This window comes from Apostichopus japonicus, chromosome 16 (assembly GCF_037975245.1).
Source record: "Apostichopus japonicus isolate 1M-3 chromosome 16, ASM3797524v1, whole genome shotgun sequence".
Classification (NCBI taxonomy): domain Eukaryota; kingdom Metazoa; phylum Echinodermata; class Holothuroidea; order Aspidochirotida; family Stichopodidae; genus Apostichopus; species Apostichopus japonicus.
In genome coordinates this window covers 11518331-11523610 of record NC_092576.1, presented here as the reverse complement: position 1 = coordinate 11523610, position 5280 = coordinate 11518331, and positions in this window count along the sequence as shown.

Sequence of the window (5280 nt, the reverse complement as noted above, 5' to 3'; positions counted from 1 at the left end):
TTTATCAGTGACGTAACTAGACCGGGTCGCTGTGGGGAAGGGGGTGAGGATACCCAAAAGGTTCCATCCACTTAACCCTGTCGCCGACCGTGGGTCAAAACGGGAATTCAAAAGCCAAGAGTGCCATATCTGGGCGTGTAGATTTACCAAGTACAATCCTGTACGTATAAATATCAGTTAACATAAGTAATGGTAAGGTTTCCATCAGCAGCCAATAAGTATCGTCAAAATGAAATTCATTCCTTAAAACGCATTCCTTACCACAATTTCGCGTGGCTCGTAAAATTGCAGACGAAAAAAGAGCTGTTTACAACGGCCATTTTATTTGTTTTGTTTCTTTTATAGAGAAAACTATACCAAAATGCTCGTTTTTAATGTATGGCTTCCATCTTTTTTTGTAACGTTCAGCAAATAACACAAAAACAATGAGGAACGTTTCAAAATCTGATGTCGTCATACTATAACTTCACATTGAAAGTTTGCCTATTCAGCCAATACTCATAGCTAGTACAGTAACTACTGTTCATGTTCCACAACCCTGCATCAGTAACCACTGCTCTGTGTTCGAAACACGGTAACATGTGCAAGAGGTGGCAGAGTTTTTCTTCTTTTTTTCTTTCTGCAAATTTACAAATTTAAAATTTAAAAAAATTTAACTGCAAATTTTCACCTGTTGGACTCGTAGTTCAACGTGTAACGGCTTTCCAGTAATTACTGTGCCAACTGTTACACATGTTATCGTGTTGCGAACACAGCGCAGTAGTTATAATACTGATGCAATGTTGTGGAACATGAGCAGTAGTTACTGTACTAGCTAAGAGTATCGGGTGGCCTATTGTAAATGTGAACCCTTATAGATCAATTGTACAGGCTGACCTCGAAATCGGACAGTTTCTACTAGAACACAATTTGAGCTTGTGGTTTCTCAGGATGTAAGCGTGTCAACATAATAGTTTAACTCCCTTTAGAGTGTTCCGTTAGACTATATACTAAATTACCTAACGATAGTCGAAACAGGAAATTTCCGCGAAAAAAACATCAAAGTATTATTGCATGCAGAAGTCATTCACCTCGGAGTTAATTCTCACTAAAAGCGATTCAGTCGATGTATTTCCTGCTATCAGTCGGGCAAGAAATTGGACCCATTGTTACTGGTGTACCCTCATCCCACTTTTCAACTTCACAGAAAAGGCTTATTAGAAAATTAGTGACTAGCATTTCCCCAGCTACAGTATCACATAAGCTCTACCCACATTAGTGGGCCCACCGGCGCAAAAACGGTTTATGCTCTATTCCTTGTCAGATACAGTAAAAACATGTTTACGTAATGCATGAGTCAATGTAAACAGTGATACATGTCAATGCTGATACACTTATAACAACGACGGTACAGCCAATCAAAGAAGCAGAGAAATGGAATATGAAACTATTTTCTTCCAGTACAATTATGTTCTACATGTTATGGTTAACCAGTAATTATGTATATTTATGCCAGCTTAATCAGATGAAGTTATATACGTAAAATCAATAAAATGCAATACCACAAGCGGATTTCTAAAGTTTGAACTCAAACTAATTGCAATTGGTTGTAAGGTTTCAAACGTCTCCTTCGATATTTGAGTTACATCTCGATTTTGAGACAAGCTAGGATGTTGATTCAGTACTCAGTCTGTAATAACTTACATTCGACAGCTAGGCAAGCGCGGGAGATTCTAGCCAATCTGTGCAACGACCAGCTGGCGTATGTACACGTCATTTTAACGTAAAATGTCTGCCCTACAAGACATGCCAATGCATCATGGGTCGGCCACAGGACGCAATCTACGTCACATAGAAAATCTAACATGATGGAACAGGTAGGTTAAAAAACTCCTCTGGCTAGTGACACCGCGCCTGAAGCAGGTTAAAAATGGAATAAAGATAGGAAATTCTCGGTGAGCAAATTCGTTCTTCCGCTAGTTCAGTACAAATTTGTGACGCTTACTCGAGTTTCTGTTCGAGTGAGGGATTCGTTATGCAAATGCATGTAAAGATACTCGTAACCTCAACTTGATTCGACCTTGTCAGTCAAATGCGCGTATGAAGTTACGTTTGAATTAGAAGTGATACTCAATCAAAACCATGGTCCATTAAAACAAACATTTTACAAAAGAAAAGGTTAAAAACAGAAACTGTGATGCTCATAAAATCTTTTTTTGTCAAATAAGCATTATCTTTTAAACATTTTTAAATAGTGAGGTAAGTTAGCTTTCTGTAGTGAATTGAGTCAAATGAACAAAGAAAATAACTTTACCTTCATGCTGAGATTAAGAGTCAGGCTAATGAATTGTTCATATCATTTTTACTTGTTTATCTTTTTCGCTTGCTGATATTAACACACAAATGTGTAGATAGATAGATAGAAACTTTATTGTCCATTTCAGCAAAAAAAAACGATAATTATATCCCGTCGACAGTGAACAAAAAACAGTAGTGAATACAAACAAAACCATACAATAAACAAGCTATTAGTGAACAACTGCGAGAATAAAGCTAAATATAAGCAGAACCAGAACAGTAACGGAAGCAGTACAGAGAGCTGCAAGTGACAGATCAAACACTGTGGCCAAATCGCTTTGCACGCGAGTTAAACAAGTGTATTGCCTCAGGTAAGAAAGAATTACGGAACCTGGACGTTTTAGTATGGAACACCTGTATAGTGTGTATGCTCAGCAAAAATTTCCCTAAGTCTTTGAAACCAAATATTAATATTATTATCATTTTACACGTGTCCGGGTTAATATCGTCAGAATAAATTATTAAGAAAAATAAAGAAAAATATTAGCTCCTCTGCCTGGCGTTACTAGCACTCCCCTTCTGCAAGGTAAACAAGGAATCTTCAAATGAGAAGCTTTTTTCTTTTCTTGCAAATCACACGAATTTCCTCATTGGCTTTACCTACCCTTCTAATGTTATTTCCCTGTGAAAAGCCTACTTTGGGAAATCAAATATTTACATGAATACTTTTTTCCTTGATACTTTTGTTACGCTGTCACCCCCCCCCTCCCCATCTCCCTTAGCTAAGGGGGAACACTGCTATGCGTCATGAAGGCGGCTGCTGTTCTAAATATTTCCTTAAACTGTCTGATGTAAAACAAAAATGTATACCTTTATTTTACCAAAGTGTAGGGGATATTCAGAAGCGAATATATTAACCTTTGACTATTCTCATTGTACCATATTGTACATATTAATATGCAGACTAGCTGGACTGAATTCCAAATAATATCAGTTGCTATTAATTAATTATTTCGATTATTTTATTGTAGGTGCTAATTATGCAGGCATGATACCTTGTCTTTCCCCATAATGACTATCTAGCGAACGAAATCTGACTTTAAATCCTGTGTGGGTATTTATCTTGAATGTAAAAGCTGATCGATTCTCATTTTAATATGCATTAATTAATCAAATCTATATATCGAAAAAAGCTTGTCACGTCAGTTGTTATAGTTTGAGAATACCAACTGCGTGGGATTCACGTTAAATTACATATTTACAATTTAGTATTTCTGAGGAACATTGACACCCTATTCCATTTGTAATGAATGTAAATTTAATGTGTTACTGTACCTCGTTGAATTATGGTGAAAAACTAAAGATAACGACAGCCGGGAAGTAGGGGAATTGAAGGCTAGCTATGTTTAGTACACAACCAGATTTAACTTATGACGAATCACCTGAATGTACCTATGTTCCACTACTACTGGTGCAGTACGAAACCAGCTGCATTACCTGATCAACGCTTGTTGTGTCTTAACAGCTCTGAAGTTGACATTGGTTTATTTGACGCTACGAGTCGAATGACGTCCATTTTGCAAGGCAGAATGAGCAACATGGCTCAATACGGTTCATCCATTGTTTCTTATCTATAAATAGTACTAGATGGCCAATCATGGTATATCATCCTCTTTTCAGATCCAAATGTACCATGGCTTAAACAGTTTAACTTAAATTTAACAAAAAAAGTATTAAAACAAAATAATAATATTAGCACAACCTTGCGTTTAGGCCTAATTAGAAAATCTTAACTGTATAAATATGCTTCAGTATGTACAAGTTTACGTGGTTATCGGTTTCAATGTCCCCCCCCCCTCCCCCTTCCCACGCCCTCCTACCCCTACCTCCATCGTCAGTCGTTTTTGGCATTTACTCGGGGAGAACAGCCGATAATCATAACTAGTACAGCAACCACTGTTCATGTCCCATAACCGTGTATCACAAATTGCTACTTTGTGTTCGTAACACAGTAACATTTGTTACAGGACATAAACAGTAGTTACTGTACCAGCTATGAGTATCGGGTGTGGGAGGCGGTCCTGCCATAAATCCGACAATGAGGATCATCTCCAATACTATTAATAAACGAGCTGTAAACATCAGTTGAACCATAAACCACCCTATGTTAAATCGCCACCGCCCAAATACAGTAATTACCCAATTTTTATGATTGCACAAAGTGAACCCATGGTACTTTGAATCTGACAATTTACACAGATTTACCACATTTATAGGCAAGCCAAGCCGCAAATAAGAAATGAATGTTTAGTAAGTGGTATGACAGATAATATACCTTACAGTAATAGTTGTACCATGGTACTTCCGAGATGTTCCAAAGGCTTATACTTCCCTGAAAGAAATACAACATGAAAGAATATAATTATGGGATGCATAATTATATATAACAGTGCACTCCACTATGTAGGAGTCATTATAAGTATTAATGATTATTATTTATGTACACAACAGGCCTACGAATATAATCAGCCAGCTATCAAATGAAGTTAAATTTTATCGTTACTGCCGAGACGTATCTATAGACACGAGAAAAAAAGAAAGAAAAAAAAAACAATATATAATGATTATGGGACTTAAATCGAATTCAATAATAATCAAATAAATATTGTTACATGAAGCTTCACTTGGTTTCTTTTTCTTTGGCAGAAAGAACATATAATTGAAATTTTATCATCATATAAAGTACCTTTCATGAGAAACAAAATGTATTCATTAAATTATAACGGCATCTGACTGAATTAAAAGGTATTACAATAATAAAGAATAGAATATTTCGTAGCAATGGCACTGAAACGAGAATTTAATATTTGTAACCCGCATCTTTCTATGTTTTAAAGAATAATTTAATTAGTTTCTTATAAGAATGGATACCCAAATTAACACATGACGTAACTGACACATGGAGATTTGAAAAGCTTCTAATCATCGCATTTTTATTGGCTA